This window comes from Lemur catta, chromosome 11 (assembly GCF_020740605.2).
Source record: "Lemur catta isolate mLemCat1 chromosome 11, mLemCat1.pri, whole genome shotgun sequence".
NCBI classification, from domain to species: domain Eukaryota; kingdom Metazoa; phylum Chordata; class Mammalia; order Primates; family Lemuridae; genus Lemur; species Lemur catta.
The window spans coordinates 86,700,340-86,720,049 of record NC_059138.1 but is presented as its reverse complement, the minus strand read 5'-3'; the positions used below and the strand labels follow the sequence as shown (position 1 = coordinate 86,720,049).

Sequence of the window (19,710 nt, the reverse complement as noted above, 5' to 3'; positions counted from 1 at the left end):
ATTGGTCTGTTCAGGCTTTCTATATACTCTTGGTTCAATCTTGGTAGGTTGTATGTGTTCAAGAATCTATCCATTTCCTCTAACTTTTCAAATGTATTGGCATATAGTTGGTTATAATAGAGAGTAAGTTTTGAAACTGAGTCCTTCTGTGTTCTGTTCCTGATTTCTAAAGATAATGAATACCTTACAGTATCTAACCATGTAACTTTTTAAATTTGATGAGTTGAAGACGAATGTAGTAGATGGGGCTAGGAAAACAAAGTGATTGATGATTATTGAAGTTTGGGGGGAAAACAGACATCAGGCCTTGATCTGGAAGGAGGAAGAGTGAGACAAAGAAAATTAAATTGACTTGCCCAATAAAACAAAGAGAATTTAACTTTTTCATGGTAACTTAGAGGGAAACAGTAAGAGGACTGCTGGGTGAAGAGGGAGTAGGGCCAGCTGCTTGGAAGGATGCAGGAATGAGGGGTCAGCCAGTGAGATGCTTCCTTGGGGGAAATGGCCAGGAGACTTCCAGGATCAGGAAGGTCTCATATGCATTAATAGGCATTTTCAGTCCTGTGCTCCCTTACATCTTCCTCCTTAGTGAGTTTTAAAACTACTATCTTGTGTGGGTGATACCCTGGAAAAATCATGGAAAAGCATCCACGTTTCCACATTTGGTTTGATGTAGAGTAGAGACAGGCAGCATCTGCAGGAGGTGAGAATCCAAGTGAAAGATATTAAACAGAAAGAGGGTATTAGGAGAGGGAGTAACTATGAGAAATGGAAAGTCCCTGAGATTCCTGAGAAATGCAGGGAATCGGCTACATGAGGGATGGGGGATAAACTCATTTTAATTTCAACATTAAAGAGAACGGTGCTCTCATAAGATGGAAGACTTGGAAACACCCACACATCTGATTCTTGGGTTGCACTAGCAAATGCATCTGACATTTTTACAAATGGGAGCTTCTGCTGACTTGTTACTGACAAGTTGAGCAATGTCTTCAATCTTATGGTGTAAACAGAACCGGGAATCCTGCCTATGACATCCAGCATCCTCACCATGGGAGGATTGTTGTAGAGTTATTCTCAGCACCCAGAACTTCTTGAGGGAGAATGATTATAATGGTAAGACATCTTCAAAATGATTTGGTTTTAGCACTCAAGCCCACAAAGCTGCATTATATAAAATATTGTTTCCTCTAAAAATTATGGCTTTTTTTTTTTTTGAGAAAGCAACATCAAACAAATATTTGAGATCAAGAACAGGAAATGAGTAATTCAGCAGGCTGGATTTCACCCAAGGAGCTGTCTCCAAAGCTGTAAGGAATAGCTGCGAAAAGTTCCAGGGGCCTTGCATGGTGCCATTTGCAAGCAGTCAGGCTGGGAACCACAGAAAACTCGCTGGAACGTGGTAAAGGGCAGTTGGAAAGTCCAGCTTAGACTCCCCAGAAATATGTCAGCCTGGTGCCACTGCTTTCTTGAGTATCTTCTAACTGCCTCTGAAATCACATTTGGAGGTGGTCCAGGGTGACTCAGGACTTGAGAGAGAACAAGCATCTTCCATGGCAGGGATGTCAAGGTGTTTGTTCTGCTCTGAGAGACCGAAAGGATGATTTATTGAGGAAGCTGACACTGCTATGCTGTTTTCCAAAATCTAATATAGTGCTGGTTATTTGGCAAGGACTGCCCTTTGGGCAGAGCCAGGGATGAGAGCTTAGTCAGTGCTGATTCATTTGTGTGATTTGCTCTCTTTCTCTCTCACTCTCCCTCTCTCCTCTTAAAGTGCATTCAGAAAACACCCAGATTCGGACTGCTATCATCTAACGCCTGCCCAATGATTCTCACTGGTACAATTCAGCTGGCTCCCTGGAGTACCATTTTGGAGGAACTTGCCCAGGCATTAAGATTCGAGACCTGCCATTGGAAGAGAGCAGCCCTAAGTGTGTCTTACTGAACACACTGTGCCTTGATTCATCAGAAGAGCAAAACCCTTCTACATTCTGTAAGCATTTCCAGTACTTAGTCAGTCCCCATACACGTCCCACACAGAGCTTTCTCCACCTTTCTAAAGCATGTTCTTTCATCACATCACTCTCTTGCTCAAAAATCTTCAGATGTATCTGCAGTATCTTTATAATACCAGATGAATTTTTTCTGGGGTTTTGTCTGTGTTCTGTTGTATTTTATGCATTTCTGAAGCTGCATACAACCTTTTCAAAATGAGCTGGGGTATATATGCAGGAACACATATGTGCCTCACATGTAGTAAGATATCCATTAGACTCTTTCTGTCATCTGACACTTCTGTCAAAGGCCCCAAGTTGAGGACCATGGTTGATAAGGACCCCATATTCTTACAAGTGCCCATATCTCCAGGGATAATGAGGTAGCAAAGTGGTCTTACAAGTCTCTGTTCCAACCCCCACATATTCATAGAAAGAGAAGACTAGAAATTTGAAAGAAGTTTAACATAGTGGGGAAGTTTTAACAGTTTTAGTGTTGCGCTGTTGGCTGAGTGGGGAGTGCTGAGCACATCCCCCCTCTCAAACCAGATGAGAAGGGCTCTGAGAAAACCATGGATGAAAATTGGAGGTTGTTGAGAGAAGCTAAGCCTGCATTTCCCTCCATGGAGAGATTGCTGAGCTATGGCGTCTGCAGGCCTTCCCCAAGTCTCCCGTCTAGCAGCGGGAAGGTGGGTGAGAGAGTTCTCGGGATAAGTTTGTGTGCCTCTGAGAATGTGCTGTGTTTGTGAGTGTGGCTAGTGACGCCTGGAGAGTCAGGGCAGGAAGCTGGATTGAGCAGCTGCAATTTCAGGGTGAGGAAAAGGTCAGACGCATGGCAAGGATGCCTGAGTTTCTCAAAGTGCCCAGATGCTGAAGAACATAACCAGCCTCAAGACTGCTTAAAGATGCCCTAATGAATAGGAGCAGCTTCAGGCCCCATACCAGTTTTTGAGGGGTGTAGTCCTAGGGACAGGGGACTGGGGGTGGTCACAGGGGACAGCTGGAGAGCACAGAACCCACATCGTTCTGCACAGGGCTTCTGAAGAAGCCACACATGCACCCCATGAGAGATGTGGCCTTAGGCCAGCCCATGTTGACCAAAAGAACTACATCAGCAGGAAGAATTCAGTAATACAGGCTAACAACATTTTCTTTACTCTTCTCAATGCCTGAGAGGGACCATGGAGTTTGGTCCAGAAGCTGGGAAGGGAAGGGAGGGTTTGTACAGCAGGTTTAAGGCACTGGAGAGACAAAATAAAACCGTTTCTTGTTTTTACTTCAATGACTTTATACTGTACAGTAAACATTTCACTTGTGTGTACATGCATACAACACGGCTAAAAGTTTTATTCTTTCTTAGAAATTAATTCAGTAGCACTTTGCAGATTATTATATCTTAGCAAGATGCATGGTACCTGTGATAGAGAAAGAAATAGTTAACAGTTCTTTCCTTAAGGAATTTGTATGAGGGAGACATTCATAAAAACCTATAAATACAGTACAATTTGTATTATCATTTAATAGATGTTTATTGCTTGCTTACTTTTTAGCAGAGTTTATGCTAAAGCAGGCTTAAATACACCACATGGGAATGCAGAGGGAAGGGTATTCAGTGGGTATTCCTGGCTCCAATGACTTGGCTGCAACTGAACTAATCAATTTTATTTATCACTTTTCCTTCAGAAATCTCTATGAGCAGGGGTACAGCCCACGCATTAAGGTGATGCATCCAGCATTCAGGGGCCAGTCAGGAGACAGTCATCTGACAGGGAAAGTTTAATATAAAGGGTTATTAACCAAAGAGGGGATTCACTACTAAGGGATGGGGGGAACTCCAGAGCACAGCTACAGCAGATAGAAGGAACAGTCACAACGTCCAGAACCAAAGCAGAGCACCGAAGAGAAGAACAAATGCAGAAGAGAGTTCGACATCCCAAGGCTGAATTTCAGAGCTCATTGGAGAGTGTGTCTGCGGCTCACTCACTGGACAGTGGAGAAATTGGCGGAAGTGCCCCAGGTGCTGGCAAAACTCACTAGGAAAACACCTTCTGGCGGCCCCCTAAGAAATATCAGGTAGTTGCTACAGGGGGTGAATGATGAAACTTTTCAGGAAGCTGGCTGAGGTGTATGGAACTCTCTGGAAAGCTGCCGTCTGGGATGCCGCTGCAGCTTACTGGGAATGTGCCTGCTGAGGCCCCTGGCTAACCCACCAGGAAGCTGATGGAGGCACCAGCAGAGTCCCCTGGGAACCGCCCTGTGCAGGGGAGGAGAGCACCGCAGGATGCCTCACGCACCGCCAGCCACCATGTGCTGTAGGAGCAAGCGGGAAGAGCTCACTGGACCCAGGAAGAGAAGCTCCTTCCTCCTGGAGTGTCCCCAAGCCCTCTCTATTGAAAAATATTAGTATTGTGCCCTCTTGCAAAGTAGAAATGTGGATAGAGTCCAGGCACAGCATCACAAAGCAGAACAGAGACAGGTGACTGAGAGGCAATGAACCCAGAACTGGTACGGGTGAGCGGGGTGGACAAATGGGAAGACACAGTGGCCAGGATGGAACAGGTGGACTGCCAGTCCAAGCCCGAATGGCTCTGCTTCCAGGCTGCTCTTCGTAAGGGATCATAAATTATTTATCCTTCATGCCAATTTTGGTTGGAAATTCTGTTACTTGCAACTGAAACTATTCCATCTGATATAAAACTAGTTTTATGTTTGTCAAAATACTACATGCATGTGGCTAACAAACCTAAATAGTAAGTCAGACTTTTAATAAAATACAACAGCCCCACACTCCACCTATCCCTAACTCAGAATCAACCAGTCATAATCAATTATGGTTTTAAAATTTTTAAAAATTGTGGCAAATTACAAATAACACAAAACTTACCATCTTAACCATTTTGAAGAACACAGTTCAGTGGCAGTAAGTGTATGTACTTTGTTGTACAACAAATTCTGTTTTATAATTTTATTAATATTTCTATTTGCCACCACATATCCAGGATAGTTGCTTCAAACATGCTTTTTATTTAACATTTGTAGATATTATCTTTTTATTTCCTCTTATTACACATGTGTTAAACTCATTACCTGATATCTCCTCCTTCTTCAACCCAAAGAACTATGTAACTGTTTCAAATATAACTCTGTAACTCTATTCATTACTCTAAGAATTTAAAATAATATTCAAGCAACTATTTCTTTACCATAAGTTGTAGGTAGCATGGATGTCACTCTCTTTGAAAGGCAAATATACCTCATTTTCTAAAGTTAAAAGGAAAATTGTAAGATAGTTTTCCAAACCACCACGTTAATGAGTGAGTAAAGTTTTGGATCTTTTTACTAGAATCTCCAAGTGATCCAAGATGATAAGCAAAAGGCCAAATTTCTTGTTTTATTTCCTAGCTTTCTGAAGATTTCTACATAATGTCATTTTTTTTCCATAGTGTCGCCTTTTCCAGGAAAGGTCTGGGTGCTAGAAATGCCATATGTGCTTCTGCTGGAAATTTATGGCTGTCTCTAGCGTATTCCGGTCATCTTTTTTGGGAATTTTGGCAGCATTTGCAACTGCATTCCTGCAGCAGAGCCTGCTGCGCACCTCTTGTCCTGGGACCTGCCTTCTGTCTTCACGTTTCCTGGGTTTTATGTTCTCCTCTTTTTGGTTGAATCCTTTGTTTTCCCAAGGCACATTCTTTAGTAGCTTTTCAAGAATGGGTGTATAAAAAGTACATTCTTTAAATCCTTGCATATCTGAAATTTTTATTTTGCATGTACAATAGTTTGAATTTTTTTTTTTTTTTGGTCATTGTTGTGGAATATAATTCACATACCATAAAATTCATCCTTTTAAGTTGTACCATTCAGTGGTTTTGGTATATTCACAAACTCGTGTAACCATCACCACCATCCAATTCCAGAACATTTTCACTATTGACTGGGTAGTTAATTTTTAGGTATTTATGTGTTTAATCTCCTATAAAAATTCTTGGGAGCAAGGACTACACATCGTATACCTGGTGCTAGACAAAAGCATTGGTCATTTATGTAAAGGTAACTGAAAGTCTGGAGACTTCCACTGCTGGCTTGTTGAAGTGAGAGGTCATTTGGGGAAAGCCGTGTGGTGAGCATCTGCAGGCAGCCTACAGGGGAGCTGAGGGAGCCTCCAACCAATACTAAAAAGAAGCTGGGACCCTCAGTCCTACAGCTGCAAAGAAATGATTCTGACAACAACCTGAGTGAGCTTGGAAGCAGATTCTTCCCCAGTAGAACCTCAGATGAAAACACAGCCCAGGTAATCCCTTGATTACAGCCTTGTCAGACACTAACAGAAACCCCAGCTAAGCTCTGCCCAGAATCCTGACCCACACAAACGGCGACATAATAAACGTGTGTTGCATTAAGCTGCTAAGGTTTGTGGTAGTGGTAGGTAGTGTTAGCCACATGACTTTGGGGCCCAACCTGCACCCTGAGCTTTGGAGCTGAACAGGAAACAAATATCCAGAGGGAAAAAGTGTTGGATTTTATTTATTTACTGGGCTTTGGTTTTGTATATTAAACCTTGCTGTTTCCTAGGAAACATGTCATGGGGCCCCACCTGCTGCTTTGCTCCAATTTGCCCCTGACTAGGTACCCATGACCTGTCTTGGCTGTCAAGAGCGTTAAACTGGGCAGAACACCATGGTGGATAAACACTGAGGGCGGGGCCTTCACTGCCTCAGTCTGGCCTTGTTCTGAGGACTCTTTTTATGTTTCTGAGGGACACATTTTCCTGAGTCTTCATTACTAAGTTTTCTGGGCAGAAGGAATAGCAGGAAAAGCACTGAGGTGGGGAAATATTTGGAACCTCTGAGAAACTAAAAGGCGGCCGGCATCTTTGAAAATGACAAATGTTAACGTGGTGGCAAATGATACTACAAAAGTAGAGAGGGCCAAGATAAATTCATCCCTGTGGGTCGTGATAAGGGGTTCGAAAATTTCCCTAATTGTAATGAGTTTTTTTTTTTTTTAACAATTTAGTTAATCAAATAAACCACCCAGCGTAAGCAAAGAGAATTACAATCAACGTCCAATGCCTTTTTGTGCCTCTCACCATCATCATTCCCATCCTTCCCCAGCAAAGCTTCCACAAGTATGAAGGTTACATTTATGAATCACTTGCTTTTGGTATGATTTTTCCTCATCAAAGCGTTTTCCAAAGATATTGTCATGCTTCATATAGTTTTGATGTTTATGTGAAAGGAACAATTCCACTTGTCTTCTTTGGCAACTGTTTTTTGTTGTCTGAACTTTTCATGTTCTAGATTCATCCATGTTTGTGTGTGCAGCTATGATTTCATTTCATTTCCCTATGTTTAGCATTCCATTGTATGGCTGCACCTACAGACATTTGCTGTTTCCAGTTTTTATTGTCACAAATAATGGTGCTATGGACATATTCCTACATGTCATATTGGAACCCATGCCTGCAAGGGTTCTAATGTGACACATGAATAAGAGTAAAATTGCTGGGCCACACTTCTACGTATCTTCAAATTTAAGAGAAAATGCCAAATTGTTTTCCAAAATGGTTGAGCCAATTTACATTCTCAACAACTGAGTACAAATCCCCTTTGTTCTACATGCTCGCCAATACAAAATGCTTTCCAATTTTAAAAAAATTGCCAATCTTTTGGGTGTAAGATTATATTTTGTGGTTTTAATTTGCCTTTGGCTGTTAATTTGTCTTCAAGTTTGTTTTTCTATGAGATGCCTATTTATATTTTTGCCCACTTTCATATTGCTATATTTTTCTTATTGATTTATTATTAACATATATAAGTTCTTTGTAGATATTAGATAATTATCCCTTTTTGATTTTATGCATTGAAAATGTCTTTGCCCAATATGTCTTTGCATTTACTGATAATATTCTTTCATAAGTAGACATTTATAATAACTACATAGTAGAATTTCTTTTCATTTGTTTTTTGCCTTTTGTTTCTTGGTTACTGAATCCCTTTCTACCTGGAGGTAATAAAGATATCCATATTTTGTTCTAAAATTATAAAGCTTTTTTTTAAGTCTTTAATTCATCTGGAATCAATTTTTCAGTTTGGTGTAGGGGTATAAGGATCTTATTTAATTTATCTTTTCTATGAAGTTAATCCATCAGCCAAGCACTATTAACTGAATCTTTTTTCCCATTGATTTGCCATGCCTCTTCTGTAGATGATGTATACAATATCTGAAGTCTTTCCAGATCTTTTCCTACTGTTCCTCTTTTCTTAGAGATTTGTTTGAGAATTAATTACACTGTTTCAGGAGTTTGGTGTTTTTAAGAAAAAAAGACATTTATTCAGCATTTTATTAATAAATTCTTTTCAGCAGGAAGTTTAGTCCAAAGAACTAGTCTGCCATATTCAACATCTGCAGATTATCTAACTTGAAATCATTCTTACATTTCTGGGATAAACTCAGTTTAGCCATGACATATGTTTTTTTTAACACTGCTGGATTTGTATTGTCAAATTTTGTTTAGAATTTTTGCATAGATATGTATGAATGATAGTCGCCTGTAATTTTCTTGTACATACTGTTCTGTGCTTATTTTGTCATAGTAATCCTATGTTCATGTAATGAGTGAGAAGTGCTCCTTTATTTATACTCTCCGGAAGACTTTACATAACATTGGAATGATTTGTTATTTGAGAGTTTGGTAGAATTTTCCAATGGAATATTCTGGGTTTTGTGTTTTCTTTCTAGCAAGATTTTAACCTATTGATTTAATTTCTTAATGTTGCAAGATTATTCTGGTATTCTATTTCTTCTTGTGTCATTTTTTCTAAGTTATTTTTTTGCAAAAACATGTTCATTTTCTAAGTATTTAAATATATTGATTTAAGGTTGATTTTTTAAAAGCATTTTCTATACTAGTGTTCATTTATGCCTTCTCTTCCTTTTGTCTTGAGGAATCTCATTAGAGCTTTGTCTCATAATTCTTTTCAAATAACTTTAGGCTTTGTTCATCATCTACAGTTTATTTTTATTTTCTATTTCATTAATATATAATCTCATATTTATTATCTCTTCTATCTACTCTCTTGAAGCTTATTTTGTGATTCTTTTTGTAACTTCTTTAGCAGGATGCTTAGCTCATTATTTTCTTTCTCCTTTATCTGTAATTAAACATTTAAGATTAAATATTTTTCCTAAGAAGTACTTTAGATTTAACCCATTTTAAGTTTTAAAATGTAGTATTTTAAGTACCATTCCATTCCAGTGGTCCAAACCTTAATATGATTTTGAGTTTTACTTGTGCATTATTTAGAAGCACACTTTAAAATTTCCATGTAAATATGGTCTTTTTCTTAGTCATGTTTTTTGTATTTTTATTTGTAAATTAGTTCCATTGCTGTCAAAAAACACTATCTGGGTAATATCAAATTTGTTGAGATTTTCTTAAGAGTTTAGTATGTAATAGTTTAATGAATGCTCCAATATGTATAGAGTGCACAGAAAATGCATATTCCTTAATTGTTGGGTACCCAGTTTTCTATATACTTACGCATCTATTTATCTATCTCAAGCCTGTAAATTGTATTGTTCAAACTTCCTATATTTTCATTACTGGGAGAGGAGGGGGGTGGTCAGTTTGACTTATCAATAACAGATATTAAATGTAATGTATCAATAACAGATGGTAAATTTTTCAGTTTCTCTTTATATGTTAAAAATAATTTTTATTTATATATTTGGGATATTAGGTGGCATGATTCCTAGTATTACAAATTTTTTTCATTGTGTAGCAACTCTTTTAATCTCCAATAAATAACCTTGTAAGAAAAATCTATTTTGTCTAAATTAACATAACTACACTTTCTTTTGATTATTTGTTTAGCACATTTTTTCCTATCCTTTTGCATGTGATCACGTAGTATACCATGTTTTCTTTTTATTATTTTACAAATGTCTATTTTTTCTGAAGCCAACAATTGTTCTTTTTAAAATTTATTTAGTTTAATACAATTAACATTAACATTTATCCAAACTGTCTGTTATTTAACAAAGCCACCTGCAAACACTTTAAACATGTTATGTATTGTATCATTTTCATTTTCTTGTAGACCTCTGACCTAATCCAGACTGAAGTCCTAATTGTTTTCTAGATCTCTACCCTTCTTGGAATTTGGGGATCTCCCTTCATCTTGGGAATTTCCTTCACCTCTTTCTGGAATTGGAAACTCTGTTTCTTGGATCCTATTTCTTCCTGGGTTTTGTCCAGGTTTGAGAGAGTGTGCTGGACAGTCTTAGTTTGCCACTACACGTCCACTCTCTGGACTTTTCTACCCTATTTTGTGTCCTAGGAGGCTTATTTTCATGCACTGCATCTCTCTCTCTCTCTCTCTCTCTCTCTCTCACCCTCTGACTCCCGTGGGCCAGGCCAGTGGGAAGCCCTGCGGGAGACAGAGGAAGAGGGAAGGGGGGTCAGAGAATTTATTAACCACTGGCTTCCTTTCTTCCTGGTCTCCACTAGTTGTCTGTGTTGCTTGATTAACGTCTCCTCACAGCAGCCCTTACCAAAGGCAAAGCTACTCTTCTGGGGTCCCTTGGTCCTCCTGGCCTAGGCATGGTCGCTGTTTCCCATCATTTCTAGCACAGGAGTGGTTCACCCCCTCCCACCTCACTGCCTGCCCACACCTTTGTAAATCGTACCTCAACAGAGTCGATTTCACTCCTTTTCCGTGTGCTTTCTCCTGCTGCCAACCCGACTGATGCAGGTGTCACTGGCTTCCTGAGAAAGTATGCATGGGAAATAAACATTTCACACCCTGCATGTCTAACATACTTTTATTCTACCCCCACAACAGAATAATTGTTTGATACCTATCTAATTCTGTTACAAATAATTTTTACTCAGAATATTGGAGACCTTATTCCATTGTCATCTTAGGTTCCAACATGGTTTTTAAGAAGTACATTCTTAGGATCTCTTCTTTATCCTCAGTGCACAGAAATTTCATAATGTAATCTGTTGTCTGCTCAGTTTCATGCATTTTATAAGGCACCAGGTGGTAATTTTCAATTGGAAAATTATATCCTTCACTTCTGAAAATTTTTTGGATTATCTCTGTTCACTCTGGACTAATTTTCTAAGTTTTAATTTTATCTTTGCTGTGTCAGTTGTTTTCCATGTTGTCCTTTTGCTCTATTTACCTGGGAGACTTCCTCTATTTATCTTGCAACCCTTCTGCTGAGTCTTTTGTTTCTGTTAACATGATTTTAATTTCTAAGAGCTCCTTCCATTTTTTTATTAGTGTTTTTTAAATCAGCACAGTTCTTGTTTCACGGATGCATTATAATTTAGCTCTCTGAGAATAATACTAGATTTTTTAGGCATTCATTTCCCTGTATAATCTGTTTTATCCAAGTCACTTTTATGTATTTTGTGGACTCTGTCTTTCATGCTTGAGAACTTCTGCTGTGCAGTGGGTCCTGGCCAGGTGTTAGGAGAGCAGAGCACTGTGCTGTGGGCTGGAGGCTCTGATCACGTGGCTAGAGGTTGCTGAGTGTGTGCTGCTCTGTGTGAACTGGTTTCACCACTTTCCTGGTACTTCAGCTCTTGAGGTTCTTTCTCTTTGTTGGGTGAGATTATACAAAGAATAACTTTTACTTTATTATCCTCCATTCCTTACTCTTCTTTTTCATGTTTTCCATCCATCTCCTTAACTCTCTATGCTGCATACTAGGTAAATTTCTTTATTTCTATCTTCTGCTTTACTAATTCCCATGTCAGTTGTCTAATCCCTTGAAGGTTACTTTTTTCCCATTCATAAAATAATCATGTCTATTTTAAAAGGTTTTTTAAAAAGTGTGCCTGATCATTTTGTTAGTGTCACGTTCCTTGCTAATTTTTCATAGTCCATGTTTACCTTGAAATAGTTCATACATTTTGATTCTAAATCTTATCATTTTAATATTGGTAATACTAGAGGGGCTCTGATCTTTGTTCTTTATCTGCTTACTTTTCTTATGCAGGACTGTTTCCTGTAGTGTATGGAAATATACTGTGTATAACTGTGACTCCTATTTGGTTGAACAAGAGCTGTGGAAGCACCGGTGATAATTTTCTTCAAAGAAATATGAGTTTTTAATGAAAACATCTTTTTTTATATTTTATTTTATTTTATTCTATTTATTTTATTTTAGATGGAGTTTCATTATGTTGCCCACGCTGGCCTTAAACTACTGGGCTCAAGTGATCCTCCCACCTCAGCATCCCAACTAGCTGGGCCTATAGGCATGTACCATTGCATTTGGCTTCATATTAACATTTTAATTAAGCTTTCTGGGCTTAGATTTGCCTATATGCAGGTAGCGTGAGTTGAACTCTAGATCTACAGAACAGACTTTCACTGCAAATTCTTAGTAAGAATACTTATTATGTTATTCCATTTGTAGCAGAAGGAAAAAAATAGGCTTCCATGTGGGCAACTGTGTATCAGTCATAATAGGCTAAGTAGTGCTGGATAACAAACGATACCAAAATCAACTTACACAGCAAGAGTTAATTTCTCTCTTGTGGAAAGTCTGACATGGGTTCAAAATTTTTTTCTGGTGAGTTGTCCTCCATGCAATGGCTTAAAGTACATACTGTTTCAATTCTGTGGTACTTTCAACTTAATATGAAGCATCAGAATTTACCATGGCAGGAAGAAGAGAGCTCAAGGAATTAAGCACAAAGAATTCTACATGGATGTGACACATGTCACCTTCACTCCTAAATGACAATGAAGAGAAGAGCATATAGTGGGAAGAAAAAAAAAAGAAAAAAAAAAAGAGAGAAAGGAGTAGAAAAAGGCAATTGTAAAAGACAGTAAACAGAAGAAAAGTTCCAGGAGGTGAAATGATAAGAGCCAGCCTATGTTTGGGATGTTAGGGATCCAGCTGAGGAAAGTATTCATAAAATATGGCAATATTTTTGCCATTTCTGTTTTTGCCCAGAGCTATAAGCGCCTGTCACTTTTGGGAATAGTGGGTCTGGAAGGTTCATATTTCCCCGCCGTGGAAGACAAATGAATTTTGTACATTGCTGCTTTTGATTCTTGGTTATTTCTGGGTCTACCCAGCTTAGACTGTGGGGGAAATCTTGACAGTGACTCCAATTAGCTCCGATGGCTAATCTGGATAGTTCAGAATCTCAAACATGACTTCCTTTTTAATTAACTGGGTATGACACATAAAGCTGTGGCATATTCTTAGGTATGACCATTCTTTTTCTTCTCGTTCGTGGTTTTTTTTTTCACTGCTTCCTTTTTGTTCTATTCCTTTTTGTGCCATTGGCCACCATTTGTTTTTACAAGGTTATTATTATTACTGTTAAAAGTATATATTGAGTGTTCAGTATATGATTAGCAGTTTTCTATTTGTCCAAGTGTTTTACATATGTTAGATAATTTAATATTCCTAACCAACTTGTGTGGAAGGTGCTATAATTAACCCATTTCTTAGATGAAAAGGAAATAAAGTGGGATTAAACAATTTGTCCAAGGTCACCCAGGCAGTTATGTTGTGGAGCTGAGATTTGTCTTTTTTTATAAAAATAGATTTATGGGGTATATGCGCAGATTTGTTACATGGATATACTGTGTAGTGGCAAAGTCTGAGCTTTTTCCTGAACCCATGTCTTTCTGAATCAAAAGCTCGTATCCTGTATCACTCTGCACTGATGCTTCAACTTAAAGCCATTCATGAAAATTAAGAGATTTGCATTCAGTGACCAAGCCATAGGTGTACTCTTATATTACCAAATAGCCACACTCTCTGATGAAAGGAGCTGCTAGGTCCCCTGTGGTCTCAGCCAGGATCGGGTTACACTGTTTATCCATAGTTTCACTTTCTGCAGTTTCAGTTACCCGTGGTCAACAGTGGTCCAAAAATATTAAATGTAAAATTTAAAAAATAAACAATTTATAAGTTTTAAATTGTGAGCTTTTCCGAGTAGCATGGTGAAATCTCACACAATCCCACCTGGAATGTGAATCATCCCTTGGTCCAGCATATCCACTCTTCCTACACTACCTGCCCCTTACTTAGTAGCCATCTTGGTTATCAGATCAACTGACTATGTTAGTATCATAGTGCTTGTGTACAAGTAACCTTTATTTTATTTAATAATGACCCCAAAGTGCAAGAGCAATGATGCTGACATATTTTTAGTAATTGTTCTCTTTTATTATTATCATTATTAATCTCTTATTGTCTCTAATTTAGAATTAAATTTTATCATAGGTATGTGTGTGTAGGAAAAAACAGTATATATAGGGTCTGGTACTATCTGTGGTTTCAGGTGTCCACTGGGGGTCTTGGAGAGTATCCCCCATGGTTAAGGAGGGACTAATATATGTAGATCTTCTTTGGTGAATCATCTGTTCTACACATTTAAAAAATTGGGTTCTTTTCTTATTGTTGAATTTTAAGAGTTCTTTTCATATTTTGGACACAAATCCTCTATCAGATATGTGATATTTTCTTGCAATAGGATATAGTCTTTATCTATATTAATATTATTTGTTCTGAAATTTACTTTGAAACTAATATAGAAAATGTATCACTTTTTGATTAGTGCTTGCATGAATTATCCTCTTCTACCTTAATTAAATGTTTCTATTTAATGTGTTTAACATATAGTTGGGGCTTTCTTTGGGGTGTTTAAACCATTTATATTTAATGTGATTATTTATAAGGTTAGCTTTAAGTCTGTCATCTTGCTATTTGTTTTCTATTTGTCCCATGGCTTCATTGTCATATTTTCCCCCATTTGTACTTCATTTTGCATAAATTGGATATTTTTGATGATTGTATTTTATCTCCTTTGTTGGCTTATAGTTTTCATCATATTTGAAAAATTTTGGCCAAATACTTTTTCTTTCTCCACATTTGTTTTTTCTGCCACCAGTATTCCAATTACACAATTGAAGTTTTTTCACTCCCACTACTCACTTCCACTACTCACTTCTGTTCATTTTTTAATTCTCTTTTTTGCTGTATTTAAATTTGAATAATTTTTATTGTGATATCTTCAAGTTTGCTAATCTTTTTTCTGTGATATCTAGTTGCCATTAATCTCATTCATATATTTTTCATCTCGTTGTCATTTTCATCTCTAGAAGTAGATTTGGTTCTTTTGTACCTTCCACCTCTCCACTTAATTTTCTGACCATATGAATTATAGTCATTTTAATGTTTTTGCCTTTAACTTCTAATATCCATGACAATTTTGAGTTGGTTTCAGTTAATTGGTTTAATCTCCTCATTAAGTATTAAATCTTCTCATTTCTTTGCATATGTGGTATTTTTTATTGGATTCTAGACATTGTGAATTTTATTGTGTTGGGTGTATGTTATCTTTGTATTCCTATCAATATTCTTGAGGTTTTTTTTTTTTTTTTTTTTGGTCTGGGAAACACAACTTACTGAAAAATAGTTTAATTATTTTAGGTATTGTTTTTAAGGTTTGCTAGTTATCCTCCATTCAGGTCTAGTATTTTTCCACTAGTGATGTAAGACTCTTCAGGCACTCTGCCCAATATGCCATGAATCATGGTGTTAGCTATTCAGCCCAGTTAGAATAGGCATTGTTCTTGGTCAGAGTACTGTTACTTCTGTTCCTTCCAGGTGGTTGTCTTCCCAGTCTTGGGTATTTTCCTCATATGCATGAGTTGATCAGCCCCAGCTGAATAGTTGAAGAGTACACTTTGCACATCTCCACAATTCTCTCTCTGTGCTTTTCTCCTTTCTCTGTACTCTATCCTGAATATTTCAGCTGCCTTTGTCTCCCCAATTGAGAGAGCCCACTGGACTCTGCCTAGGTTCCCTCCTCCATACCATTACCTGGAAACTTTCTCAAGACTGCCAGTTGGGGCACATATAGAGCTCACTTCATTTTTTTTCTTAATTTTAGAAATCACTGTTCTTCATTGCCTGATGTCAAGTGAGAAAACTGTTGTTTAATATATTTAATATTTCCTATATTTAATGTTTTAAAAAATTTTTTCAGGTGGAAAGTAAATTTGGTCCCTGTTATTCCATCTGGGCTGAAAGCAGAAATCACTTACTTCCATGTCTTTTAACTTCTCTTTTGTATTTTCCACGTCCTTATCACTCCATTTTTTATTCTGCCTGTATTTTTCAAATCTATCTTCCAGTTTCAAAGTTATTTTTTAGCTGTGTCTAATCTATTTAATCTTTTCAATGAATTTTGAATTTCAATGGCTATATATTTCAGTTTTAGCAATCCTTTATTATCGGTGATGGTATTTATTGCTTCTATTATTTTTTATTATTCATTTTAAAAGACATATTTTATTGATATTATAAAGATTTTCCTGTTATTTCTAGTTTGTAGGAAATCAATTCTCCCTTTCATTATGTCTATAAGGTCTTTCTTGTAGAAATTTTCTCCTACATGTGATCTGATATCTTTTTATTCTGACAGTTAATCTTAATCTATGTTTTTTTTGTTTATTTTGCTTAATTTTCTTCTTCATTAGTTGGAGGAGTTGCAGTCTATGGGCCCTACAGAATAATTTTATACTTTCTTCTGCAGAATCTCTTGATTCTTAGATGGAATTTTGTTTTAATGACTGGCCAGTATTTACCACACCACATAGGTGCTATAAATTCTGACCCTACACCTGCCTATTGTACAAATGTATGTTTAATTTCTGATAGTATAGTTTTTTTTTCTCCCTTTCATAACTGTTTTCTCCACCGGAGTCTACAAATTCTGATCTGTTCTATCTTAAAACAATAACATTTACTTGAACATTTGCCTTTTAATTTTCTTTCATCCTCAGATTTCTTAAAATTGTAGTTTATACTCACTCCTACCCATTTCTCCACAACCACCACTGTGCTAAAATAGCTTATTAAAGAAATTCTCAGAAACCCATCAAAATAGTGTGGCATAGTCTTCATCCTTTCTTCTCTCTCGCATTTGGTGGGGTTGACCCTCATTCTTCTAATGCTCTTCTAGCTCTTGCTGACAACACACATTCTCCTCGTGTAGTAAGGGGAAAATGCCATTTAAACAAAAACTCTGCACTTGATTGTCCAGTGAGGGAAACATGATATATATCTCTAAGGAACTAAATGTTGATACTTTTCCCTTCCGGTTATAGATAGACACTGGTTGGGAAAAGCAGAAGGGAGCTTTTGCCAAACCTTCCATATTGTTAAAGGATAATTTAGTAGATGACATTTTGTTTAGCAGAATATATTTAGGAGTCTTTAAATATGTAAATATAGGCCCAGAGCCAAGAAAGTGGTGAGGAACCAAATTGTTCTGAATAATAAAGTGGAGGGAATTGCATTTTAGCAGAAAAGGCTAAAGGGACACTTCAAGAAACTAAGAGACGTAGAGAGGTGGCAGAAGCTTGAAGGAGAGAGAAGGCAAGCCAAACAACTCAAGACAACACTGGAGACAGTTCCTGTAAACTACTAGCTTGTCTCAGGAGCTTGTATGGGTCTGGTGGCCTGATAGGGTCAGCTGCAGATCTAGTTTCTGGGAGTTGCAGAAGACCAAAGTACAAATGAGGGCTGTAGATGGCAAAGGCTCTCAGCTGGAAATCCATCAGAAACATGTCAGGACTCTGGTTTGCAAGACTAACATTATCCACTGCTTCAACCAAATTCCTTAAACTCAATCACAACAAGAAAGAAACAATCACAAACAGTGCTACCTAAACCTCAACAGAAAGTTTTATTTAGGCCAGCACAATGCAACAGAACTTTCTGCAGTCCTGGGAATGTCTATATCTGCATTTTCCAGCATGGGAGCTGTTAGCCACATGGAGCTGTTGAGCATGTGACCGAAGAACTGAATTTTACATTTTTGTTAATTTTCAATTAATTTAAATTTAAATAACACATGTGGCTAATAGCTATACACCCTTTTTCTATAGACGGCTCTATGGACCACATATGGTCTCCACTGCATATTTGATTTTTTGTTTGTTTTGTTTTCACAACTCTTTAAAAATATAAAAACATTCTTATCTTGAAGGCTGTATAAAAACAGGCCACAGGCCAGATTTGGCTGGTGGTTTGCCAAGCCTGATCCAACCTTTCAGTGCTTTTATTTTTTCATGGAACGCTTCACAAATTTGTGTGTCATCCTCACACAGGGGCCACACTGATCTCTGTATCATTCCAATTTTAGAATACGTACTGCTAAGCCAGTATGATTTTGAAAATGTTTATGTTTTTAATATTGTTAAAAATAACTGACATCAGTATGCCAGTTTTAGATGTGTAAGTGGCCTTTTTTTTATTGTGTTAGAATTTTTGCAGACTGTGTTCCATGATCCACTCCTCCATTGCACGTGCTGTCCACAAAGAAACAGCCCTTGTTTGTATAGGTCGGGGAACACTGCATGCTAAAACCCTGTTTTAAAGGGTTTATAATGCACATTAGTATATTAAAGGCTCCCAAAACTGATGCAAAATATTGATTTCACATTGAGTGTGCAGTTTTGTACTTATTTGACCATCATGTAGTGTGCAGTGAAGATGTGTGCGCAAGGGTGTGCGTGTGTATGGTACGCAGTGTGCGTGGTGCCTGCAGGGTGTGTGTGGGGGGCAGGTCACACCCATTAATATTCTGCAGAATGAGTGCTCTGCAGAACCCACTCCGAGAAACACTTGCTGAACAAGCCTGACGATGTCTTTCTCTCAGGGACTCAAAGCAGAGGCACAGGTAGTAATTAAGTGCTAGTCAGAAGGAGTGGGAGGATTTATTCCTGTTGAACTAGCTCAGAGGAGCTGTCATTAACACTTTTCAAGAAGGGCTGGTGAGATCACTGCACCCTGGGATATGTCGGGAGGGAACTGCAGGGGCCCTCAGTCTGCCAGAGTCGGCTTTGGTCCACGCAACAAGGCAGAGGAGGCTTGTGGGAGCCGGAGAGACGTGCTTGTCGGGGTGGCTCTGAGGGGACTTCAGGGACACTTGGAAGAGCAATTAAAAGTCACAATACCTCTGTGAGGAAAGGGGAGTTCTCGGCCCACTTTAATTGAGGAAATGGAGAATGACTGGTCTGAATTCAGTGGAGAGTGAGCAGCAGATTTTGAAGCTAGTGCTCAGGAGCCCTAACTGAGGAACAAGAAGGAAATGCTTCCCCGAGGACGGGGAAACTGAGCTCCTCCACTGCTCTGCTGAACTCTGGAAGTGTAAGCCCAGGAACAGAAATGGCATTCAATTCAGTGGCCTTCAAGGAACACATTTAGCTCCTCTGAGAGAATAAAGTTCTGCGATCCCACATTCAAATACATTCTACCTACTGTTTGGATGCTGTTTGTTTTTCTTTTCCAAGATGCTGACGAGACAGGGTGAAAGTTTCGCAGAAAACACCTGGGTTTGTCTTACGGCAGCGAGAGGCACGCAGCGCCTGTCTGTAAGGCTCCTGCTTTCTATAGAGTACCTGACCTGGGAAGCGGAGCTGTCCCTTTCTGAGGATGTGACTTCATATATTTACCTCCTGTTAAAGCCATTTTCATGTCTCCCTCTTACCTAGGGAGACTGGTATTTCAGTTCCTCTCTGCAGAGTTTTATAGCAACATTCTGTCTCTGCAATGGCCCAGTTATGTTACATTTATTTCTACTCTTGATTATTTTTAATAACATTTGAGGCAAATGGAGGGTGAGTGAACAATTTTCTTTTCCTCATCAAGCACAGATGGGATA

The 19,710-nt window shown here is 38.2% G+C and overlaps 1 non-coding gene across 1 annotated transcript; it reads right to left on the bottom strand.

The window, feature by feature from the left end:
• Positions 1 to 18,109: 18,109 nt before the first annotated feature.
• LOC123647843 lies at positions 18,110 to 18,212 on the bottom strand. The gene has a single exon (XR_006738379.1). It is a non-coding gene; the product is annotated as a U6 spliceosomal RNA (small nuclear RNA).
• Between the last annotated feature and the right edge of the window lie 1,498 nt (positions 18,213 to 19,710).